Source organism: Rhipicephalus sanguineus, chromosome 3, assembly GCF_013339695.2.
Source record: "Rhipicephalus sanguineus isolate Rsan-2018 chromosome 3, BIME_Rsan_1.4, whole genome shotgun sequence".
NCBI lineage: Eukaryota > Metazoa > Arthropoda > Arachnida > Ixodida > Ixodidae > Rhipicephalus > Rhipicephalus sanguineus.
This window is the reverse complement of record NC_051178.1, coordinates 211,756,204-211,783,671: the sequence shown is the minus strand read 5'-3', so window position 1 is coordinate 211,783,671 and position 27,468 is coordinate 211,756,204.

Here is a 27,468-nt window from a genome sequence, read left to right as displayed (position 1 = left end):
ATGAAACGTTTAAATTTGTAGCACGACTGGAACATCACTGAGCTCTCTCTCTCGTATAGAGCCGCTGTGATTTCATACTGCATAAAGCATGCGCTGTTGGGATAAAGAAGAAACTTACGATTACAGAGAACGGCCGGCTGAAGACAAAAATAATAACAACAAGAACTTCCTAATTGACATCAAGGCCATAAGGACATCAAGGACATAAAGGAAGGTGAAAAGCCTTCCTTTGTTAGAACCTTCATTGAATGTTTCCCCTGCATTTCATTGAATCGTTTCTTGAATCTTCTTCTTTTTCTTCTCAGTCAATTGCATCGAACACCCTCTACCTAGGTCTCTGCACCTCAAGCGATGTTGCATTGCCTCCGAGATCGTCCCCACCTTTGACAAAGCGCTGATGTCGTATGATGACGTCTTCATATGTCATGATAACGTCCCCATTTTGGCGGTCTGTGACGTCGTTACCACGTCACAGAGCGCCAAAATGATGCGTCGCAATATCAACCAAGCCTAGCCCTGCCTTCTCGCCCATCCAGCACAGCGGCAGTTTCTGCAGCGCACGCCACTTTCAGGGTCACCGTCTGACGAGGCACTTCAGGCTTTCGCTTTAATATTAAAAGTAGTAATAATAAAAGTAGCAAGGGCTCTCATGATGGGCATCCCTAAGGTGATACCGGTGTTGCGGAATGGGCGTCTCCATTCCATTCCAATTCCATTCCGGGGAATTAGAACTTGCCGCAGTTCCATTCCTTTCAATTCCTCGGAATGAAAAAACTTAGCCCATTCCCACTCCGGGAATGGCCGGGCAGTTCAATTCCATTCCTGTAATTCCTTAACGTAGGAAAGGCATCTTGATAGTTTTGTCGAGTTAAGAATGAACGCGCCATAAAGCTCATGTCACCAGATGCATTAAGAACTGCAAAAGTACGCAAAACACGTTACCAAGGTCGAGGGATAGTAGCTTGGTGACATATCTCGTGCAGTACAACCACCCTACTAATTCCCATAGGGGCAGCTCTCCCGCTACCTGTAGTATTTGCATGGTCAGCATGTTTGAACGAATGGTGATGTTTTAATATTGTTTAAGCTTAAATGTGTTAATGCTAGAATGACAACATAGCGTATTTTTATGCTGACAAAAGTAGCGTTCAAGAAGACTAAGCAGCTTTGCCACGCGTCTGGAGCGGTCGTGAATACGGAGAAAACTAAGGTTTGGTTAATAGAGAACAAAACCCTCTAGATCTGCTGGTATTAGTTGGAACAGTGCACCGCTCGGGCACCTTGTGTCTTTGCATCGAATACGGAAGACGGCCGCACTGCTCGTCAGCACTCACGCTTGTCAAGCGCGCCTCGCAAGCATGGATGGGGTGAGGAGGACTTTCTGTGTACGCCTGTGCGCAGGTGTGCAGTGTCTTTCTTGACGCAAAGGTTATTTATGTGTGTCAGGTACTAAACTGCTTGTGAGATAAAGATCAGGCTGTGCATATGTAGAGTATTCGCCGCTTTCGTGTGGGGCTATCAATGGGAACCAACGCGCAGGGATAATTTGTTTCTCCCTTCAGTATCTGCTGGGATAATGCATTTGTTTGTACACTAATTTATGCCTTGGTTTCTCTTTTACAAATTGGCAGATCGTTCACACTTTTACACCACGTCTACCCTTGGCTCTGGCTAACTAAAGGTGGGCCTAGAGAATACGTTATAGCCTTCGACTTCGAAAAAACATGTACCCAGGCCTACATGACTAATTTGAGCATGATATTACAGCAGTAGTCTATATAAGGACAGAATTGTAGTAGGCGCGTTGCTTATAAATGTACCGTGCTTGTAATCAGCCAAGCCATTTTAAAAATACTGCTTTATTGTTAAATTCAAGGTTCTGACTTTCGAATATTTGAAGTTTGATAAACAGCGCGTAGATGAAAAGTGCTCTATTTTCGGAAAAATACGTAATTCCCTTCCCATTCCATTCCGTGCAAAAGGCGCTTAATGTCATTCCCATTCCATTCCTCCAAGCGGCATTTTTGTAACACGCGCATGTGTCAACCACCTCATTCCTCTTACCCTGAATCGGGTCAACACCTTCCCTTTAACACTTGCATTCGCAGTAGCCCTTAGTTCGCCAATTTTACAGCCTCTGAAGAGAACAGCCGATAGAACCAACGCCTCGATTTCGTTCCCTTCCGCCCCGATGGGCGGATGCGTCGAAACTTATCGCCCCCCCCCCCTTTTTTTTTTTCTAATGCACGCTTACGCAAGATCCGCCGAGCGGCGGCGTGGTTTTGCATCGCGGAGCGTGGCGTAAGCACTACGCACATCTCGACGTCCGGCCGCGGAATATAAATTTGCGACGGGCAGACTATATGTAAACAGGGCTGTTGCAACGTTTCTCCACCGGAATGCAAAAAGTCAGTCATTCTGGCGTCGCCGTCATACAGCGTTGTCGCTGATTTCTTGCTTTCATGAAACACACGCACGATTGCTTGATTTGCGCAATAACGTTCGCTCATCTGGTAATCAGGCTAGTTTCTAGGGCAGGGCGGGGCCGAATGAGACACGGCCAAAAACGCTTTACTCTTTGACCCTCACGAGGCGTCCTTGAATTTGGTGTCCGGCAGTGACACGTCGGCGTACGTGTGCCCTGCCGGTATATTCCTTGGGCTAAGTTCGTGTTTCGCGCGCTGCCGGAGCGCAACGCAGAGGCCACGTAGAAAGCAGCGCGTTGTTGAGGTCTGCCCCGCCAGGTGCCGCAACGATCCCAGCTGCTCACGAGAAAGGCGTCTGCTCTTTCAAAGAACTCATTCAATGAATTTGTTCATCAATTATTCTTTGCCCTTATCTTCAGTAAACTTATGTTCCCATACCATGCGTATTCAATATAGCTCTTAACATGCCATCGATTTCGTGCCAGTTTTATTTTTTAAACACGTTTTCTGAATATTTGAAGAACCGGAAGTAAGCGCTCTGCCGGAATTCCTGGGAAGAGAAACGAGTGCCGTTACCCGTGACACTCGTCAAGGAAGGCGTTCTTGCACCATCGAACAGGACGCACGTCTGGTTGACTCTCCTTATCCGCGCATAATAAGTGGGAGAGAACTCGCCTTGCTTCCGCCTCAGTGGCACAGCGGTTACGGTGCTCGGCTGCTGGCCCGGCCGCGGCGGTTGCATGTCGATGGAGGTGCAATGCTAGAGGTTACACTCGAAGAGAGCCACTAAAAGGTGGAAATAAGAAAAACTGCGATGCTGAAAGCAGACACGGGGGTATCTATTTCGACGCTTTCAGAGTGTAACCATGTGCCAAATTGCCCAACAAGCAACTCTCTCGAATATCCCTTTGCGACACATTTGGAGACGCGACTTAGTTTCTGTGCGCCATCGGCGAGGAAGAGACCACAAACATTGAGCCACCATAATTGAGCTAATGGTATGTTAAACATTGTTGCCTATACATAGTTCCCTTATATCACTTGTGGTTGAAATATTCTGCTACACACGATCGTTTTGACAGTACCGTGTGTTTAATGATACGTGGTTTTGGCACGTAAAAAATTTTGTCAGCTACGCACTAATGGTGCGAAGACTGAGGAAACAGCGGAGCTGCATGGCGTTCCCCTCCTTCTCGTCCCTCGCATGGCTTGTGCTATGCTTCACCCTTCCCCCCTTGATATACTGTGCTATACACGGCCCCTCCCTCTCTCTTTCTTGCTCCCCGTCTTTTCTATCTCTTTCTCTCTCTCTTTGTATTTCTCTCTCTATCTTTCTCTCCCTCTGTACTCGTTCTCTCGCCCATTACAGTTACTCCATCCCACGCACGACAAATCGGCGCAATGTTCTGGAGCAGAACATGAAGAAGAGGACGAAGAGAGCGCGCGCAGTTCGTGATGATGATAGTTGTTGTGCACGACTAACGGAGTTTCTCCGAGCATAAATAGCTCTGCTGTTAAAACTCCAGATGTTATCATTATTTCTTACGTGCTGGAATTACGCACATTAAGTTGTGACAAGTCAGCCCCGCCACGGTGGTCTAGTGGTTGCGGCGCTCGACTGCTGACCCGAAGGTCGCGGGATCGAATCCCGGCCGCGGCGGCTGCATTTTCGATGGAGGCGAAAATGTTTGAGGCCGGTGTACTTAGATTTAGGTGCACGTTAAAGAACCCCAGGTGGTCGAAGTTTCCGGAGCCCTCCACTACGGCGTCTCTCATAATCACATCGTGGTTTTGGGACGTTAAACCCCAGATATTATTAAGTTGTCAGAAGTGGTCGAAAGTAACGTTGCTGGAGCTAGCGTTTCTACAAGCGGACTTGTCAATTCAAGGATGAAGACGTAAATCTGGTTTAAAACTTCTTTTAGAATTCGTGTTTTGGTTAAAACCCGTACTTGCATTCCACTGTACATTTTTCGTTCATTACACGACGTTCTCATTCATAGTCACTTAACACACTGTTCTTCATCCCGGCGATTCTCTTGTCCAGGATTGCTCATTAACAAAATCAAGCGATTAGAATAATCACCTTCACTCATTGGAGAGAATCCGCAACACCTATTTACAATTAACTCGGCATTCTCTCTATCCAACATAGCATACCATGGAAACCAGGCTGGATCATTTTTTGCGCGCGTCAGCATGACATCGAGTTACAAACAATCCCCTCTTCTCAGCTGACAAATGCTAATACAAGTCGGTTCACTTGAACTCAAATGGACACAGCAGATGGGGATATTTATTAAAAGCTTTTACGTAACGGCGAGCTCGCCAGCCGAATCCAACAAATAACTGGTTGCATGACAAATAATTCAATATAATGCCAGTACAACACACAAAGAACATAACACTCAAAAACAACGTAAACACATAAAATGTTCCGCGAATACGGTATCGCACCCACGGACCTCCCCGAGAGCCATCCGTCGCCGACGACGCCAAACCTCCAAAAAGAGCTCTTTCTCATGCGCTCGCGTAACCTCGCTCCCACCAGGCGGCGCCGCTGGCACCAGCGCGGTAGAGTTACTGTATATGCTACCTACACCGCGCGAACACAGCGCCACCTCTCGCTCGGAGGCGTTTAAGCTAGTTACGACTAATCCGCCAGAAGCGCGTGCGCCATGAGCCGAAAACGACTTTACAGGGGGTGAAAGCACCCCCACAAACTGCAGAAAGCACACAGCGTTGTTTTCCGCTATTGACCTCTTGAACTTATTACCAGTGTTCATTAAAAGTTGTCTAACACTAACAACATTTAAAATCCATTTAAAGAAACATTTATTCCAACTTGTAAGCTAACTTTGTATAGTATCATAAGCTAAGGTTGCATAGTACCACCTATCTTATTTCAATTCCTTCGCATGCCTCAATTTTCTGTTACTTGCGTTTATTTACCTATTGCGTGTGTCGCGTAAAATGTACTATGCCTTCCTGTATAAATTGTCAGTATCCAATGTCATCGTGTAAAATGTCGCTACTTCACTAATCTGCAATCGAGGTTCATTAGTTTCATTATATATTACAAATTATGCTTTCTGTACTGTTGTTGTAACTGCACTTTTGAAATGTAATTACTATAATATTTTTGTTCCTTCATTTCATTTATTTGTAAGCTGGGGGGAAGTGGTTCTTATAATAAAATAACGAGGAAATGAAGAGAAATTGCACCCCGCAACTGTCTCTGTCAAAGGAGGACACCTTGATCAGCACTAGTGCGCAGGGGAAGGGATAAGGAGGGATTAAAAGAAATAGAGAGAAAAGACAAGAGCGGTTGGAGGGAATCGCGGACCCATCGAGCCTCTCCTCCGAGCGAATCTCTCGTAAGCTGCATTATGCCTTTCATTATTTATGTTCCCCCATTGTTTGCCAGCTCGCTATTCGATTCACCTGCCCTGTATTTAATCGGCATAATAACGATAGGACGTCCCCCTGACAGTTTTCGCGTTGGGACCTCCTTCTGTAGCTTTATCTGTTATGCTACGTGTATTTTTATGATGTCATAATAAACTTCGAACTTCATTTGCCGATGAATAAATACACCGACAAAAAGAACGCAGGCACTGAGAGGAAAGACACTTAACCTGCAAATGCATTTTATTGAGTCAAGAAGATTCCCTTAGACGTCTACAGCACATGCGCAAGGACCAGTACGCGCCTGACCAAAACGCGCAAAACCAAGAAACCTGAAAGAAAGAAAGAAAGAAAGAAAGAAAGAAAGAAAGAAAGAAAGAAAGAAAGAAAGAAAGAAAGAAAGAAAGAAAGAAAGAAAGAAAGAAAGAAAGAAAGAAAGAAAGAAAGAAAGAAAGAAAGAAAGAAAGAAAGAAAGAAAGAAAGAAAGAAAGAAGGGGTTCGCCGCTGTCGACCAGTGGAATTAACCGATCGTGCCCAGACACGATTAAGACCCCGGTGGAAGCCATGCATGCAGTGAAACACACAAATGCACGCGAAAAAGTTCTTGCTCTGGTGCAGTGTTAAGATGGCACAATCAGGCATCCGCGTGTGCATCAAGAAAAAACAAGAGGGCTGTCACATCCACTGGCAGATTTATCTCGACGAAAATCCGATGAAGGACGACCCTGTCGGGGCCGCCGCCGTTCCATCAAATCCGTTCGTGTTGCATGCGCCGAGTGTGATCTGTCGTCCGCGCAACAACGGCACCGATGTGTTGGCCTCCGCTGTCAACGCCACTGCGTGTCTCAGGCGACAGATCGCGGGCTGGGCGCCCGTCGCTGCCTTTCGCAGACCGCAATTCGGGCCACGGGGCCGACACCTGGTGCACATGTAACAGCCACAGGCGGAGCGGCCGGATGCGGCTTTGCTCACCGCCAAATGCCAGCCGCGAAAAGGCGCACGCGTTGGCGTGCGCACGACGGGGCGGGGGATCATCCGAGGGGGGGGGGGGGGGGGTCCCATCATTGTTTAAAGTGCAAGGTCATACCTTTGAGGTTTCAAGTGCGGAGCACTTTTGGGGGCCAGGCTGTCGTATGCTGTCATCGTATGCTGTCGTAGCTCGGCGTATAACGCAGGCAAAACCACGAATAGCATAGCCATCTGTAGCATATTGAGTGCGCGCCAAGCAGAAGTCTTCTTCCTCTTGTTGTTCGAGCGCATAGATGACGATAAGTGCGGAGCACTTTAGGGGCCCGGCAAAGCCACGTAAAAAATAGAAAAGAAAGAGGAAGCAAGCAAGAAATAGAAGGAGAGAGAAAGCAAGGGAAAAAATAGGAAGAAAAAATATAAAGAGCAAGAAAGAGAAAGAAAGGGAGAGGAACAAATAAATAGGAATGAAGGAGAAAAACAAAAGACAGAAAGAAACGGAAAAAGAGAAAACGAAAGAAAAAGAAAAACGAAAGAAAGAGAAAACCGAAGAGAAACAAAGAAGGCTGCCCAGCTTCCTTCAGGCTTGCCCTAACATTTTTGCTTTACTATAATTATCTTTTTCGCATATTCCTTTTATTTCATTTTTTCACAAAGTCTACTGCCGCACGCTTCGTGGCCGATCCTCCGTAGTGGGTTGATCTATTCCCCTACGGAACCAACCAACCAACCAACCAACCAACTTGGCGCCCCTAGTGCGACTACCTGCCTTAATTTTTTTTCGAGATAATGGCGTCCGAGGACCACTGTTGTTGCATTCCAAGAGCTGCCTGCTTCCCATGTACATCCCCCATGTAATCCCCCTTCAGGTGCACCGAGACGAATCGGGCTTGTAACTCAACTGTTATTGCTGTAAAGTATCCAGGGTTCGTGTTTCAGGCTCTGCTGTAAGTATATTGTCGCGCAAGCTTATTCCTTTATTTTTTTTATTTCTTTTATGATCGGGCGTCACCCACAAAAACTGTTTTCACCACTCGGCGCAGGCTGCGCCGCAATGTTTGGTAAACTTCTCGATTGTATCAGACTATCCTGATAAGATTGCGCGCATTACGCGAGTAGTTGAGTGTATTCTAGAGCTAACGCGAGCACGAGCGATAACGCTGGAATGTTCGATCACTAATGTATAAAAAGATGACGCGTTCCACCGACGATTAGATTATTCGCCGTCTGTACTCGCCGCTATCGTTGCATTGTTAGTGTTACTCGCTTGTACTACAGTGGGCGTGCTCGATTTTGCGGGCACAAGTTCTGACTCCCGCCGGGGAGAAGAAGAAGACAGCAGCACGAGCCGCAAGCTACAAGGATTGCCTCCGGAGCACGGCCAAGACGTCGGCTAAGATGACGCCCGCAGTGTCGCCTGCGACTGTTGTCACGCAACAGCCCCGGAAGCCCCATTTGACCCTTCCGTGGGTCATCCATTGAAGAACCGGAAAGCTGGCTGGAAACACACGACCGCGTCACAGCCTTCAACAACTGTAACAGTCAGTCAAGAGAAGCTGCGTCACGTCTACTTCTAAGCAGAAGACACCGTGAGGACCTGGTTCGAGAATCGGGAGTCCACATTTCGAATCGCGGATCTCTTTCGAACCGCATTCCTTGACACCTTGCCGAACTCTTTCATTTATTTTTATTACAATGGAACAAAGGCAATACATGGCTTTACGCGGCCCTAATACGAATACTCTGTGCAACTGAACTGACGTTCACTGACCACAGAGAATACATCGATGGGCGAAGATATATGATATTGTCGTGACGCAGAGGTCGTAACGCACAGATCGAGAGAACAGCAGCAGCTCGGTCTTTTTAATACTGCGCGCCAGCGAGTTCTTCTCCTTTGTCCTTTCTACCTTCTGTACACAGCATATGCACATTCGTGTTGTCTTTTTTGCAGCACGCACGTGGCAATCTGAACTGCGTGTTTTTCTCGTCAGAGGATGTCTTGAGGCGCAGATGACGCCGGGGTGTATGGCCACTCCGTAAGTCTTGCTGCTTGGTGCGTTGGTTCGTACTTGCAAGGAAAAAAACGGATGCGCGCAAACTATAGACAAGGACGCAGAATACACGGACGAGCGCAATTTGCGCTCGTCCCTGTCTTCTGCGTCCTTGTCTATAGTTTTCGCGCATCCGTTTTTTTTTTCCTTGCAAGTATATGGCCACAGATTTTGCGGTATTCCAGTTATCTTGAGTCCTTCTCACGCAGAAATTCTCCATCAGAGCTGCCCAGTTATATTAGATTTTATAATAACCATTTTCCGTATAAACAATTGATTATATAGTTTTGGGTAGCGGCCGCCGACGAAAGGACATATCGCGTTTGGGCGAACCCTCTGAAGGCGAAGCGAGGACTGGCTGCATTCCGAGCATCGTGCCGACTTCTCTGTGGCACGATGCGTCTGGGTTTGGGCGCATTGGTTTATCAGCGTAAGTCAGTTCTTATTCGGCGTCTTAAATAGTAAGCAGCTTTTCTTTATTATTATTGTGTGTCTAAGGAGAGGTTGGTGCCTATACATGGCTCCGGCTACTGCTCCCTCCTTACTTATTAATTTGCGTCACGAACTTATAAATAAAAGTACAGTATTGTAAAACTCACTCACGGCAATGTCCTTTTAAAAGGAATGTTACCGCCGGGGAGAAGGAGACAGCATGCACGAGCCGCAAGCTACAAAGCTACAAGGATTGCCTCCGGAGCGAGAAATGGCAGCTCCTCGGAAGTACTGCGTGCCCTATCCAAGTATCCAAAAGCGCTCATATTTTTGTCGCCGCTGTGCGGCAAAGCAGGGCTGAACTGTTCATGCGAGTGCTATCTCGTCAAAGCGGCCCGGCAGCCCCGTGAGGCTGCGCCATTTCTTTCGTTCAAATGACAAAAGGAAACATTACGAGCCGTTACAACAATGCATAACTATAATTAGAAAAGTTGAAAATGTGGGGAGTGTATAGTTGGATATCGAGATGCCGCTGGCTCGACCTTCTGAGCGCGTCACCGTTCCGAAATTGTGGGATCAAATTGTGCGCCGGCTATCGCATTCATATAAACTGCAGCGCCACGTACACGCCGTTTTCCTACAAAACACTGTCCCTTCGCATCGTTCGAAATTCAGGGTTTGTGCGCAAACAACATACTTCACTCAGCGACGTAGAAACATATTGTTACGCATAGCGACCAACGAGGCAGAGTTGCTGATTAAGCAAACCTGCCGCTCCCATACAAGAAATACCGATCACTGCAGCCCTGACACACTTACGGGCCGAGGGAAGGTGTCCGAAGCAGCACCTATTATTTATAGAGGCGACGGTAAGCCTTAACACGATGCAGGGCCAGGTTGCGTACACGGCTAGAAGCGCACGACCTCCCGAACGCGGCGCTCTGAATGCTCAGGCCGAGGGCACAACGCCGTTTGCCTCTTCTTGTGCCAAGCGCAAATGGCTGCCTGTCCTTACACGCCCGTGTGCTCTGTCAAGCGATGGTGAGAGTGTAATGAACAGTTTGTCAGTCGTTTAGAGACAGTGGCTGACTCGCCGCGGTGGGCTAGTGGCTCGACTGCCGACCCAGGGGCCATGCTAGAGGACCGTGTGCTTATATTTAGGTGCCCGTTAAAGAACACCAGGAGGTCAACATTTCCGGAGCCCTTCAATACGGCGTCCCTCAATCGTATTGTAGTTTTGGGACGTAAAACCCCAACAATTATAATTAAAAACAGTGGCCCCTTTAAATATATAAACCGCCATAACGCGTCATGCGCCTCTGTGGTGTCGAACGAACGGCTTTGTCCATTTCTCCATGATAAAAGAAGAGCGCGCAACCGCAACTGGATGCGCGAAGCGCTCCGACAGTATGTAACGTGAGAATGAAAAGTTTATGCGATGCGGCTTCCGCGAGAGGCGACGTCAGAGCATTCGCTAGACATGACAGTGATGCCTCGGCTCTGCTACGAATCATGCATGCGCCAACCGGATGTTATGGTGATTGCTGTGCAGAATATAGCGAGCGAATCATACCCCTGCAGACCAAAGTTGTTTTAGCCACGTAAACGTGCGTGCAACCGTGTCACGATATAAATTCAGGAAAGATATAAATATTAAAAATTGGTTCGCCATAGCGGCCCTGCGAAAGTGGATGTACAATCTTAATCAATATGAAAGGGAACACCGAATTCGTGTTTAAGCAGCGATTACTCGTGATGCGCGGATACGAGTGTGATGTATATGTTCGCAAGTAGTGCGTCTCCGCTTAAATATTTAATAACACTTTTTCGCGCTTGCCAACTGCACTTAGCTGTGTATGGCCCATTGAATGTAATACCATTGTTCCTTTTCATAGTGCGGATGACTTTACATGCATAACATTAGGACATCTGAAGGGCTCGATCATGCATCCGGTGATCTACGGCGATTGCCTCAAGCCCGAGCAAGAGAAATTTTCAAACGCGCTCGAGACAAGAACAACACATTCAGCACCGACATCAAGTGCACTACGTTGAACTTTTCTTTGCGTGCGAGAGAAGGACGCCACCTTCTCTGCCAACATCAGAGATGGCGAGGCACTCACCGAAGGAATATGATTGCTCCGCTTCACGACATGCGCCTCCTCGACACACACCCCGGGGGGATGCATATCCATTATTATTATTATTATTATTATTATTATTATTATTATTATTATTATTATTATTATTATTATTATTATTATTATTATTATTATTATTACGCGGAAAAAATGTGACTTTTTTTTTCTTTACTTCGAAGAAGCTGTTTTTTTTATGATGATGATAACTCTTACGTGACCCGAATAACGCCTCGAAAGATCCCCTCCAACTGGAGTCTATATCTATTGAACATGATAGATATATAGTTTTCCTTCAGCGCCACGTAGAGTACGTGTTTATCTCTTCAGGTTCTCTATAATCCTCTCTTTGCAGCCTTTGCCGATTTCATGTACAGCTTTTGTGTCGAGTGAGTTATAATTTTCTTCAGTCTTGTGACCAGCGATTTCTCTGGTGCTGAAGTGCCGGCAACAGTATGCCAAGCCCTCGTGGCACCCTCTTTGTGGTGCACACATCGTGGTCCGCTACAGCCTCCGATGAGCACGTGCACAGGTGGCGGATGTTCATCGTCGGTGCTCTCCACTCGGATGTTTCCCTCATGTCCAATATCACCACGGCATCTCCCAGTGACTGCCCCAACTTATTCCATCTTATGAAACGGACTCGTTTGTATACTCGTACAAGCTATACAAGGAAGTCCATACAGATTTCTCAGAAAGGTCTTGGTCCGGAGATCGAACCCGCGACCAGTGCCTTTTCGAGTGGTCGCTCTTCCAATTAAGCTAACCAGGAGGCTAGCAGTTGGCAGCGCAAGGACGAACTGATCGACAAAGCGAAGTCCGTGAATATTTGCAGTGTCCACGTGTTTGTCGATAAATTCGGGCTGACTATATTCGCTCACACGCATCGCCAGCCCAATCGTCGCGTATCGGATGCCGAGCTTCGTGACGGTGAAGCATTCGCGGTCCCGTCACCAACACCGTTCCAATTAAAGGCGGCTCCGTGCACGCAGCGAGTCAGCTGCGCACATTGGGCCCAATCGTCACATCGGAAACAACGAGAGCGGCAGCACGCACATGCAGCTGTCGACACGGCACATTTGGGTTACGCAGCCACGTAACAAACGCCACGGCGGCCTCCTATACGGGGCTGCGTTGAATCGCGCGCATCAGTTATTCGGGATGCATACGCACACGGGCTTTTGCTTCACAATCTCTACAGTTATGTGCAAGAAAAACAGACCTCAGGGGGATCATTAAAAATGTTTTTAACACGAGTTGTTCATAATACAGTCAGCATATGCCCAGATAACGACAACGTGAAATAATCAACGAAGCAGCAATAAAACCAGAAGGCACTCTCTGCCCTGTCGGTACAAAAAATGTTGCTATATACTCAGCTTGCGTAGTTGTCGCTTATAACGGAGCTGTGAAAACATAGCCGCAAAAGCTGACAATAGCTTGCGCGAAATTGCTCTCATACTAAAAACATTGCGCCGAAGTAGTGGGGGTCATTACCAACTGCCCCATGAGTCAGTCTTGTGGCTACTGGACAGAGTTATCAGTGTTATTATCAGCTTACAAAGGCACCTCGTATGGCTGTCAACGCGGGCAGCTTTCCACAGCACCACTTGTTTCTCGCGCCGCCTCGTCTAAATAAGATGCGTCATTGAGGGCTCCCGCGGACTTAGCCAAATTAGAAGTTTATTTATTTATTTATTTATTTATTTACGCAATACTCACAGCGCCATCAGAGGCATTACAGTGAGGGGGTGCACACATTATAAGCGGTTTCATACAACATCACATGTAAACACTAGAAAACAAACACTAGCCACAATAATAAATAAATTACATACACAGCTAGTATGTAGAGAAAGGCAAAATGGGAACTAATAAAAACACTAAGTCAACAAGGAACAAAACGTATCGTTTGATATTTCATTAACTACAGCAGCAGGTAATCTATTCCACTCCCATATTGTTTTTGGGAAAAACGACATTCTGAAGGATTCAGTATGGCAAAACATTTCACGCACTTTATGGGGATGATCGCTCCGTGTAGATACATAATGAGGTTCTAGTATATATTGTTGCCGATCAATGCCAATTTTTGAGTGAAAAATCTTATGAAAAAGCTTTAGACGAAGTTTTTTTCTGCGATTTTCTAGCAACTCCCATTTAAGACCCACCTTCGCTTGGGTAGCGCTAAAGGTAAATGTATAATTTCCAGTCAAAAACCTTGCAGCTAAATTTTGCACTTTTTCTATACGTTCCCTGTCACCTACCATCGGTGGGTCCCACACCTCACATGCATATTCTAAAATCGATCTGACAACGTCTTGAAAAGCAGTTCTTTAGTAGCCATACTAAAACATTTTGCATTACGCCGTAGAAACCCTAATGACTTGCCAGCACTTGCGACTACATGATCAACATGACGATGCCATTTGAAGTCAGGGGTAAAGTAAACACCAAGATATTTATATTCATGCACTTGTGACAATGGAATATCATCTAAAGTATACTGAAATGAAGGTGAATTCTTTTTCTTGGTAAATGACATGAGAATAGTCTTATCTAGATTTAAAGTCATATTCCACTTGCGACACCACTGACCAATAAGGTTTAAATCACACTGCAAAGCACGACAGTCATCTTCACCAGTAATAGGCCTATATAACACACAGTCATCAGCATACAATCTCATACGTGACAGAACACCTTCACCAATGTCATTTATAAATAAAAGAAACAAAAGCGGACCCAGAACGGAGCCCTGAGGGACACCAGAAGTGACGTCTCTTCTTGACGACTCAAAACCGTTAACAACTACGTATTGTTTACGCATTCTTAGGTATTCGACAATCCAGGTGATAACTTGCGTATGGATTTTGTAGGTATGCAATTTTTCAATTAACAGAGAATGAGACACAGTGTCGAACGCCTTCCTAAAATCCAAAAAGATACAGTCTATAGATAGTCGCTTGTCAAGAGTACTGCTGATATCATGTGTGAATTCAATTAACTGTGTTATACACAGTTAATTGAGTTAAGTGAACTATTATGCACTGGGCCTATGAATACGCAATTGTTCACATGTTGGTTTAGCATATTGGTTTTCCTAAACAGGAGTCTGCTCAGCTGTACTGAATGTGTTCTGTAAGATTAGCGGTATATACGTCGAATGCATGCTTAGTAACCGTCACAATCGCCGTCTTTTTCTTTTTTGTAGAAACTGATGGGCTAGCGCTACATATGCAGTAAAGAAAGAGACATTTTAGACAAAAATACACTTGTATTGTCGTGCGCATATGTTGTCAGTTGAATCGTTGTCACGTCATATCGTTGATATATGTGCTAACAAGTTCTCATTCCTTAGAGGCTGACAACCTTGCCGTGATATTCAACGCCCCGATATTCATTTAACATATTAATCATTATTGCTTATAATTTTAAGGACTCAGCACGCACTACATGGTCTCCAAATGCAGTGTCGGACTGATTAGCTAGAAACTTAAATAGTCATTTAAGCATGTTTTATCCTTCAGTCAACCAAGTCCTTGCGACAGCGCCTGAAAAAGCATTGGACAAGAAAATGCACATGCACCGAAGCACGTGGCGAAACAAAGAATCGTATAATGCAAACGATAGATCTGAGCTCACTTCTACAAGCAGGAACCGAGACATTAGCTTATGCCAGCATAATTTTCTAATCTGCGTAGCTCGCATCCTGTTTCTCTGCGTATTCAAGATAAGGTCGAGCCACATTAGTATCGACAAAACAGCTGAGCGTACGTTAGTGCTTGCAATTAATGTATTTTTCTTATCCTGAGCCACCCACTTTCCTTGAGAGCCCTCGCTGGGATCAGAAGTCGCATCCCTCCACTCGTGTGTAGCCGCGCTCTAGGTCGTCGATCGAGATGTATTTGATTTAATTGCGCAGGGCGACATGAACGCCACACACGCTCTCTCCCTCCGCCCGAAAGTTGGGTATTTGCTGCGTGAGTATTGAGCCCTGGACAGCAACCCAGGACCGTGCGAGCCCTCATCGACTGGCCTGCAGGCGACGCTGATTGCTCTGTGGAAAACTTGGGAATGTTTAATTCCACGCATAACTTGACGCCACTAAGCTATCATTCCATCCGGTGCGATTAAAGATGCATTTAATCAAATATTGATTGATGGGCATCATTGTGTTGTCGCGCGCGCTCTGCTAGGAATTAACTTGAGGTCTTTTCAATGAACTGAACGAAGTGAAGCCGTTTGCCCTTTCCTTCTTCACTTCCGGTCTTCCTTCGCTTTTGTCAGCACTGTTCCGACCCTCTGACCAGTTGGCCAAGCGACGGAGTGTCTAGCCGCGTAACGTATATATACGCGCGTATTTCTGCTGCGGCCCAACGCCTCCTCGAGCTGTTCGTCACGGTGGCACGCAGGCCGTTAACGCGTAGCAGATGCTTCGGCTCTCGCCTGCAGCGAGGGGCTCTCGCGAGCTGCGGAATGTGCGTGCCAGTCCCGCGGTGCTCCAAGCGAACAAGAAGGCTGCCAGAAAAGCAAAGCGGTGGGTCAAAAAAGCGCCAGTCGACAGCCACGATGACGGTTGCTTCGTTTTTCTCCGCACGGCACCAAACGGCGTCTGTCGCAGGGGGCCTCCTGCGAGACGCCTATTTTTACGGGGCGGGGACTCCCGCCTCGGGTCCTGACCTCGCGCCAACACCGCCGCCGCTGCTCGCTGCGTTTCTTATTACGGCGGCAAGACGCGAGCGCTGTGCTCTCGGTCATCTGTAAAGATGGGAGATGTTCATCGATGTGTTCACCGGCTTCTCCGTTAGAGAATGTCCTTCATTTCTGCTGTAAATTGCAACGCACACGCAAGAACACTAAACGAAGGACAATAAAGTTAAGCAGATTCCGCGTCGCTCAATGTTAAGCGACGCATTCTGCTGGCTATACTGAGCATCGTCTAAGAGTACGCGGAGCATTACCTGATGGGGCGAAGTGTTTATGTAATACGAACCGCTAAGCGTTCGACGCAAGCGAGACGACAGCAGCAAGGCGACGGGGACGACGGACGTGCGACGCGCGACGGCACGATTTCTCGATTCAGTTCCTCTATAGTTACACTGAACGAACGTGAGCGAGAGAAACACAGATTGTGGTGCCGACTCTATAGCGGAATTCAGGGGCTTAGAAGAACAACAACTTCGTTGAAAGGTCCGGCGACTTATTCGGGGATTTGGGCAAGCATCCCCGTCGGCCACGAGCCCTTCAGCTCTGGCGACTTCCTCGGCCCGCTGGACGACCCAGAGTTGCTCCTCGAGGACGGAGATGAGCAGCGTAGTCTCTCAGCGCGTTTGGTTCGAAGGTGCGTCCATATATATACATGCAGCAGGGGCGTAGCCAGGGGGGAAGGGTTCAACCCCCCCCTCCCGAAATATTTCAGTTTTGCTCGCGTATATATACACGCGCACATACAAACGCACGCACGAACATACATAAAGTATGGTTGAACACCCCTCCCCCCCCCCCCTCGAAAAAAATTTCTGGCTACGCCCCTGACATGCAGCGTCAGCCGCTACGAAGCAAATACTGAGCAATGTTGGGAGTAGTAAGTGAACCGTCTCAGGGCGTCAGCTGGAAATGACACGAGACACCTTCCTGACGTTAGCGCATGGTTGATTGAATTCAAGAGCAGCTTCATGATATTGGTGATTAATATATTGGCGAAATAGTATACAATAACGAAAGCAAGATAACGTACACATTTCTTCAATTCGTTTACGTCTCCTTTGTTATGGAATAATGTAATGTTGGCACTCTTTCTCACTACTCACCAGTACACTTCAAGTCATGCAGCATTGCGACTGACACAAGCTTTGAAAGTAGAATCGCCCCTCCATGTCTAAGATTAAACCGACTGTTATTCCACCTTCTGTCCCGCCGCTTTTCTCCGTAACATGTCTTGCAAAGCCAGTGTGAGCGTAACTCTATAGCTAAACATTAATGTTAGCGCATTAAAACAACGTTATATCTTTGCTAAACCGCCTTTTGCTATTCTGCATGCGATGAATCGCCATCGTGTGTGCTGTGACTGGCTACAACGTCCTTCTTGGTTGGCTCAATGCGCTGACATGGATAAATCTGACAACATGGTAGTGTTCAGAGAACAGTGCTCCTGGGAAGGTCATTCCTCCCCGTATGCGTCAGCTATATGCGCGCTCATCCTGCCACACACTCAACGTGTCATTCTGACAATTCAGCGCACGAAATGACGAGAATTCCGATAAGCATGGGACACGCAGGCTTCATCGATGCAAGACCAATATGCTACGTTGCTGAACCCCATTAAAGAAGTCCTAACAACGCTTCCTACGAACGTATGTTCCTTTCAGTAACGTTTGTACAGAGAGAGAAATAAACGTTTATTGTCGAAGCAGCTGTGTTTCGAGCGATTCTCGGTATCACCCGAAGGAGGGCTCCCTAGTCCAGGAACCCTCTGGCTACGACTGCCCTCTTGGACCTGGCGACGAGTCGTCAATAAGGTCCAAGTCTGGGTCAGTTGGTACATGACAATGAGGCAAAAGCCAGTCAAAAAGACGCCGGACAAGGGGAAGAAGTGACACACAACAGTCGTTGTGTGTGTCACTTCTTCCCCTTGTCCGGCGTCTTTTTGACTGGTTTTTGCCTCAATGACGAGCTATCGCTCGTCTTCCAGGTCCTCGAGGGCGAGCTTGGCCTCCCACGTTTCGGTTAGGTGGTCGTCGTTCGTATTTGGTGCTTGGTTCACGTCCGTCTCCGGTTGCATATCGCGGTTTGCATGACACGGGCATTCCAGGAGCAAATGTGCCAGGGTGTCTGGTACGCTGCAGAACGGGCACATGAAGCCATGTTTCGTTGGATACGTTTGTACAGAGTCAAGTTTGATTTATCGGCCAGAATCTTCGCAGCCGCTCTTGATTACACGACTACTCTTGGGGTCGAGCCAACGCGTACGAATCGAATCATCGCAATTCAGCCATTGTTTGGGAGAAACGATAATGCGAGTCACTGAAGGCAATTAGCTGATATGCGACGTGTATGTCAGGCCGCTAAAAGTCATTTATTGAGCGAATTATCTGCCCAAAACGACCATGAACAAACAAAAGCAATTGCAGATGAATTGCAATTATACGCGGAACTAACGGCGTCAGGCTTTCGAAGTGAAACGGAAGTAATTTTCAGCTGAGCTTCGCGCAGGTAATTATGCTTCTGACATCGCTACGGTTAGTCTTTCTGCCACATCTTTTAACCCGCAACCATTTACTTTTGTTGCGTGCGAATTGCCTCTTGTCATGTAGACTGTTGTTATCTTTCTAACCACATCAAGATGTAGGTCATGCAATAAAATTATAAAGGTGGCCCCGTCGGTATGACGTCTCCGACTTTGTTGAGATGACAAGGTGACGCATTTGTTAATGGAAGCGTGAAGCAGTGGTATTTGGTGACGCAACCGTCACTAATCCCTCTGTTTCACTGTCAGCAAAAGGGGCGCGATATCTTTGGGCACGTCAAATGCTCACCTCATCTCGTGCAGCCAGAACAGATTGCAAGTACTAACGATTTATTTCGTTATTGCTAATATTTGCAATGCGATGTACTACACTTATTGTTTGACCTTGCGTGCAGACTGTAGAGCTGTGTGTTGTCAAATGTGGCTTTTTCTCCGCGTCCTCATTTTCGCTTGCGCTACAACAAATCAAGAGGTCACGTCATGTCCAAACTACAACCATTCCTCATTTGTGTGCCTAATGACCTGTTCAACTCCTGTCCTTAAACGAGGAAGAGACCAAAATATTAAAAAAAACGGTAGGCCTCCGCGGAGCACGCAGCACAGTCACAGCGAGGAGCCGACATTTGATCAGTGCACCGTCATATCCCGCAACCGTACTCAATCGACAAGACTAATAATAGAAGCCAAATCCATTTGGGAATGCGCAGCATCATGTATTAGTGCAGCCTCATTGACGTTACCTGAGATACAGTTTTCGAGTGACAGTGACTGCGCAGGCTTTGTGTCACGTGCTTCAGCGTATACACATTCAATTCAATTTCTTTATTTTCTTCACTAGTCAAGAGGGCGGCGAGGACTAAAGGCTTGCGAGCCTGACAAAGGTCCCCGCCCCCACTTCAGACGACGTTTAGCAATGTTCTTTGCAGCATACCTCTCTTATACGCTAGACTAGAGCTAACATAAACAAGAACACTCTCTGATTATACCCAATATGCGCGCACATAATATATACATATTTATATAACGTTCACAACTTAGCTCATAAAACAGCAAAATCTGGATCTCTAAACTCAAACGCCGCAGAAGCGTCGTCTTCTGCTGCGATGTTCCACCGCGTCGCCTCCCGCTCCCATTGGTCGAGTGCGAAAGAAAACAGTCGTCTCAATGAATGCAAAAAACTTGGAGAACGCTTGAGCTTGGCCTTCAAACGCCGATAGCGTAATCGGTCCTCGTGCCTTCAACCGTGCCGCAAGGAAAGAAATGTTTGTGCGCCTATCATTGGCCCTTTCAAACTATCCTAGAATGCCTACTGCAAGTACAGTTGCCAAGTGCCCACCCCGCCATAATTCTTTCTTTCACAAATTGGCAAAGTACATACGCGTTCGTAAGGTGCTACGCGCGCAGCTCCGTTCTTTGTAATGGTGGGCAGCTTTAAACCACCCAATCGTTGCTCAGCTTCTCTCGTGTTTTGACGCCTGGTGCGATTCTACGATTCTACCAAGCAATATTACATGCGTTAAGGAGACTCCGCCCACTGCATGACATTCTTATAACGCTTTTTTACGAAATAGCTTCAAACACTGGCCAAGGGCGTCCGCAGAACTTATTTCAGGGGGGTGCAAAGGGGGGGACAGCTTTCACTGCCGTGACATCACCTGCAAGATTAATCAGTAGTGTGCAACGTGCGAAATTGGTTGGAAATAGAGAAGGCCGGGACCTGAATGTGCTAATCAAGCTGTGTAGCTCATTGCTACTGCATCGAAAAATATTATCCGAAATTCCAGGAAGGGGCAGCTGCCCCCCCCCCCCCCTTGCTCCCCCCTCCGGACGCCCATTACACTGGCGTGGCTCCGTGATAGAACACCTGGCTTCCTGAATTACAGCTAAAGTTTGCGCTCGTCCAGTGTGCTTGCCTTTCTTCGTCCGTGTTTTTTTTTTTTCTTTTTTCGCGCAGCCCTGCTATATGTGGTCAAAAATGCACCAACTAACTCAAGCAAGAGCTTCACTAGAGCACCAGCTTGCCGCGCAGAAGGCCCGGGTTCGATTCTCACTCAGACCAAACATTTTTGTTATTTCTTTATTTGCGTCTATCTCGAATTTTCGCTCACGGACAATGAACGCCAATTTTTCGCCCAAAACCAACGACGCCGGAATTTCTGCGAAACGAGCTCTTTAACGCTATCGCGTTACAATGAAACTTAAGCGATAACGTGGTGCTCGCAACGGGCTGCCTCTGGTAGCGGCATGAAGTAAACGGTTTTTCGAATGCGCCATCCTCGGCCGCCATGATCGTCAAAAATCTGCGTGGCCCTGCTTTTAAACCACGGCGGGAAAGGGGTTAACGAGAGCATTAGGGGGAGGCCTCGGAAATCTTTGTGTTTTCTGCAAAGTATCGTCCATTTCAATAAAATTGATTGTGGGTGCCTTGGTGACCAAAAGGCAAGCGTGTAGCCTTTGGAAATCTTGTATTTTCCGTTTTAGGAAGATTCGTCCCATTTTAATAACGTTTATTGTGAGTGCGTTTCTGTTAAACAAAGCAAGACTGCAGCCTTCGGAAATATAGTGTTTACCGACTTCCGAATAATTCGTAACATTTTTAAAAAGTTAGGGTGTTTTAGCAGTGACTTGAAGACACACAAACGAATGTACACAAAAACACAAATGCTGTCATTTTGACGGATACAGTTCACGATCGTTTTACCTGTGAGTGTATTAAAGATGTTTGCTTGTGCTTTATCCGCAATAATCTGTGTGACCGCCCTATACGTTTCGGACTCTGCCCACAAATACTTTGCATGTACGCTGGCAATGGTAGTGCTTCCTATTATTTCTCTTTTTTTAGTTTGTTTGGTTCTTAGACATTAGTTTCATGATGTTGAGATATCCGGCTCCGACGCAGCCTACCAACCTTCCCATGTTTTCATTTTGGTCAAACTGCGCGGTGGGGCGGGGCACGAAGAAGTGAGACAGACAAGCGCAGTTTCTTGACCAACATGAACACACTTACCAACTTGCCCAACTTTCCACGCTGCTTTCCCGTGTTTCCACATAAAAGTTAAAATGAAGACACGAAGGCTAGTCTATTTTTGCCCTTATCCACGCATCTCCATGTGCGCTGTCTACAAGGACTAGCCAGCAATCGCTTTATGCACTTGCAAAAATGCCGTGGATTGAGACCCACGTACGACTGCACTATGCAACAACACTGGATGACGCCACGGGAGAACTGTCTCCGTCTGTTGCCCTTTCGCGCTGTTACAAAATGTACGAACTCACAAAACCTCTCATCCTAGCACTCTTAATGTACGACAAGCGACAGCTTTGAACAACCTCGCAAGGCTTACGTGCAGTCGGTTTCGCCGCAAGCCTCGCTCCCAGCACGAACGCCGCGTTCGGCTTCGCTCCATCAGCCATGACGTAGTGGCAGAGCCCACCTTGCTCACGAAGTCTGCTGAGAACACTCCGTTAGACAGGCTTGCGAGAACGCTTGCTTGCAGAGTTGTGGCACATGGTATGCGAACCGGCAATTGCTTGTTTTAGAACAGAGCTCCCGTGTTACGAACGTCGACTGGTACCCCGACAAGAGAGGTAGTAAGGCACTGTACCCCGACAACGCTCGTGTGTGTGTGCCCCTCCGTTCCTGTCTTCTCGCTCTGTTTTTCGTTTCAATATGCACCAAAACCAATTAGCCCACCAACAATCATTAACAAGGATGGGAACCATTCAGAACAATATTTCGGGACATACGTCAAACGTTTACTTCCGATTCGATCGATTCGAACCGATCGCCATTCGCAGCTGATAAACTGGTTCAATACCCCACACTGCATCAATTGAACCAATTGGGGAATGCATCGGCTTTTAGCAGAAAGAGCACCTGGTTCAGCTCCCTCTTTCACTGCACACGGGGAACGGCTGATGGAACACTCGAATGCAATGCATGACCGACTTGACACCAGAGCTCACCGATGGTGCTTTACCGATGTCATCAATATACAAGAGGGAAATGTTAATCAGTTCAACGCCGAGGCACTGTCGGATATACTCAACTGTTCTTTAATACTAAAGTATGCACCTGCCGTGTGGGCTACTTCTTTTCCCGTAGAAATTCAAGTATTTCACCGACGCGTGAGATTAATTAGGGACAGCAGGCCAGTTACCAACATCGAGCAAGGAGTATGACGTCACAGTGAATAAACACCGCGTCGCATTTACTGGAAATCAGTAATACTGTATGAGTGCTGCGAATACCAAGCAAGCTTAAAAGTGGACGAGAGGGAAGAACAAAACGCCGCATCCTATTACTGTGTATAGCGTTAAGCCAGCACTGAATTGACGAGGAAGTGAGACACACACACAAGCGCCAACTTTCAAGATTGTTGAAAGTTAGCGCTTGTGTGCGTGTGTCCCTCCCTGTCCCGTCCTCGTCAATTCAGTACTGCGCCTAACGTTATGCATATGTCGCACAACCAAGGCCAAAAATCCACCCTTGCTAAGTTCATCCTATTACTGTTTTCGAACGAAAAAAAAAAATGTGCCTCCAGTAAGACGGCGGACGTCTGGCTTCAATCTTGGATGTTTCCATTGCAGCAACTTTTTAAACGCCTTTTTTTTTTATTGACACGATATAAGGAGACGTTGGCGCACAAATGAGGCACCCTTAGCTCTTAGAAGTGTCGAACAAAGAACATACAGGGTCCAAAATTTCCGAACATAACAAATCCGCAGCACATACAATATACAACTCGAAGAACATCATGACACTATGACATCTCAAAAATACAAAGAATAATGCTCCCTTATATGAAGCCCTGAAGTCACCATCATGTAGATGAATTATCACGTAAAGACACAGCATAACAGTCAAGACAACGTAGTCAACAATCACATGTATGTGTATACACGTTGATGATAAAATAAAACGTAGTATCCATAACATAACCTTCTGTCAAAACAAAAATAGCAGTCACATAAATATACACTGTGACGTTAAGACAAAACAAAGCTTAAACGCATTAGCAACGGCCAAGAACGCCACTGTCTTCAAAAGAAACGTTGAATTAAGGCGCCAATCCCTGGTATACGTGCAGTCCTCGGAACGGCGTTCAAGGCCAGGTCACCGACCGAGCGACGCCCTTCCGCTGCGTTTCAATTCAGAAATCATTGGCATAACAACGTGCTTGTTTTATTTTTTATTCGTGTTTTTCTATTATTCTGTCAGTGGGCCTTAACGAGAAGAAACGAGCATAAAAGTCGTGCGCGTGTTTTTCTGGTGACACGGAACGTCAGGTCGAGCTTAAATTTGGACGGCACAGATTACCTAAGAGCATTGACGTAATGGCACGCGTTACATGCGCTGGTACGGAAATAAACTGCGTTCGTTTCTGTCGTATTTTCCTGCTGTCCTCGGATGGCAACATATTACTCCGAGTTTTAATTTGCAGTGAATGGAGGTATGTCAACGGTGATATTGTGCCAATGTTCTAAGTGTCAACTAACTTATGAAAAATCCTTTTGTTAGCCTTTGAGAAATACTAAAACCTTGGAGGACGCTTTTGAATGATTCGCATCTTTCATCTTTCGCATCTTTCACATCTTTCGAAATCACGTGCTACGTGACGCCAACAGGCAGAAAAAGAGTGTTCCACACTCGCCGTCATGGCTGCGATCGGCGCTGACTAACACTCCTAGGTTTAAATGCACATATACACTTCATAAAGTGGACGAGGGGATGACAGCCGCCGTAGCTCAGTGGTAGAGCATCGGACGCGTTAATCGAAGGTCGCAGGTTCGGTCCCTGCCGGCGGCAAGTTACCTTTTCGTCCACTTTACTTCCTTTACATTTACATCACAATTACTGCAAATAACATCTCCTGTACTTTCCTTGGCATTATTGTCTGTTAGTTCTCATTAATATTGTGTCTAACAAAGAAAAAGGAGCCCTTAAAAAGTCACCTTCTTTCCTTCGCATCCCTCGCTTCGCATCTTGGTGGACTCTTCAACCGCGGAAGGGAAAGTCTTTGCGCGTGGTAATTGGCCGCTGTAAAGGGTGCCTATACTGCCGTTGCCAAGTACCCCATAGTTCACCATTTTTGCCAAGTAGCGAACTGCTCACTATGCGTCTGTAAGGCAATATGCGCACGCTTTGTTGTTGATGTGGCTGATGATTATAATGATAACTAATTATGGCTGTCCCTTTGTAATGGGTGGACAGCTTTAAACCCCGCACTCGTTACGCATCGTGTGACGTCTGGGACAGTTCTACGCTTCTGTCACGCATGTGTTGACGTCACTCTTCGCCCGACATATCGCCTACACGGGCTCTTTTCGCGAAGCAGTTTCAAGCACTGGCATCACTGTGTGATATAGAATACTCGGCTGCCACGCAGAATGAATGGGTTCCATTCCGGCAAGAACCCTCACTCTTTGCATCCATCGCCATTTTTTCGCTCACTTACAAAGCCGCCGACACCGACACCGTATTTGCTGGCTCCCGAACGCTTTTCTGCAAGCGGCGGCTTTTCTCGTTTTTTTTTTCTTTTACATAGCACCTACTGGAGACGATTTTTTTTTTCTTCAACCAACAGCTATCAAATTACTATTAATTATTATTCTTGTAGTTCGGTGGTCCCTACGGTCTCGAGAGGCTTCGATGACTAGCCTCTATTTCATAAAAAATGTTTCAGCTTCAGTGCTATACATTCGGCGAGTGTTGTCGGTTTTATTATTATTTTTTTTCTTCATCTCCCTCTCTCTTCTCTCCGCTATCCCCCCGTAGAGATTTTCGATCGTCAATCGTTTGCTACGTCAACGTCTCCACGTTTCAGCAAACAGCACTACCTCTCTAGATTAATGCGGACGAGAAAAATGCGAGACAGGTGCAAGTTATGCGGGCTACTCAAAAAACCACATCTAACGTCTACATAAGAAATGTGGCTTGCGTTCATCCGCTGTCTCTTATTGACATCGGTTACCAGCAGCAGGTGCGAAACCTTGCGAGCCGAGCTCGAAGAAAACCGCTCAGTTCCGACTCACAAGGTCCGCTCGAACACGCACGAAGCCTTCAGGGTCGGCTTTGTTACAAGCGTCGCTGACGCATTGCACTCGCAGGGAGGAACATGCATAAACACGAGTGGCGCGAAGCAAGCGGCCATGAAACTCAGCAGCCGCGACGAGTCGCTGGCGCGAGTCCTGACGGTGCAGCTCTCCAGGTCGGGGAGCAGTCTCACGCTCCAGCGAAGCGATCGCCCCTCTTCTTTGTAAGCGCATTTTTTTTCTTCTTAATTAGCCTAATCACGGCTCGCTTAGTACCCACTCCTTCAGAGAGCTGGCGCTCGCCGTCGACTCTTCGAGGAAACGCTATTCGGCGCGTCTCCTCAACAGCGTCTCTCGTGGCAAAACAGAAAAAAAAAGAAAACGGGAGCGATGGATGTACAGCTTACAAGAATGCAACAACGAGGAATTCGGAGAATCATCATCTGCCCAAGTCAGACCGAGAGCTTGCCAAAAGCGCACAAGAGTGGCTTCTTGGTTGTCCATAGTTAATCCAGAAACAGCACTAAGGACCAGAAAGGCTACAAACACAGCGCTACCTAATTGCAGTAGCCAGGTATGCGCAGAAAAAGCAAAGACAAAACAGGGAAAACAAGGTCATCGTAACAGTAAGTGCTGTCATATAGCCACCTTTTTTTTTTTTTTCAAGTGACTACACGATAGCAGTATTGACTTACGATGATTCTTCTTTTCCGAGTGCTCTTTCCTTTTTTAGTGCATGCCTGGCTAAGCTGCAGTAAAGTCGGGTCATAAGTCAGCTCTGTGTTTGTGGCCTCTCTTGTGCTTCGCGCTGTTTCTGAATTGCCAAAAGCAAAACGAAATGCATCCGAGTTCACAACGTGCGTCTTTGACAGTGACAGCTATACCTATAGTGGCCACAAATTCGGCCCAAGCCGTAAAACAAGTTTCTTGCAGACTGCGAGCACATACCATTTTATTAGAAGCATGTTACGCAAAAATGTCTTACGCTGAAAATATTCGTAAGAGCAAGCTGAACTGGCACAGCGCGTGACGCGAAAGAAGAAAGGAGAGGAAGAAAGGGTCGACACAAAAGGAGCGCCTTTTGTGTCGGCCGTTTCTTCTCTGTCGTCATGCGCTGTGCCAGTTCAAGTACGACAAACCAACTCGCCCAATCTTCAACATTCGTACGAGCAAACTTGAGGCCCTTCTGACCACGGGCGTCCGCGGAACTTTCTGTTGGGGGGTGCATACGCAATGGACCGTGGTGACATGACAAGCAAGAGTAGTCAGTAGTGCGTAACATGCGAAACTGAATGACAATCTTGAAGGCCAGGACCTGAGTGTGCTGATCAAGCTTCAAAACGGCAGGAAGTGGAAGATGGAAGCTTGCGATGAAAAAATCATAAACAGGGAGTGGGTGCTCGAGCCGACGTTTCGACAAGTGGACTTGTCTTCTTCAAGGCTGGAACTGATGATCCAGCTGCGTAGCTGATTACCACTGCATAGAAAAATATTATCCGAAATTCCAAGGGACCCCTGCACCCCCCTCCGGACGCCCATGTGCGGGAAATATCATCAGCGAAGCTCTCTCCAGCCAGCCAGCCAGGCAGTCGGTCGGTCGTCAGTCAGACGAACTTTATTAGAGTCCTGACGGAGGGAATCCTAGGAACCCACCGAGGGCCTCGCCAGCGACGGGGGCTGGAGCCAGATGCTCCCGACCGCTTCACAGGCCCCCTGGACGGCCCTGAGTTGGTCGGCTAAGGCGGTGCGAGAGATGCAAT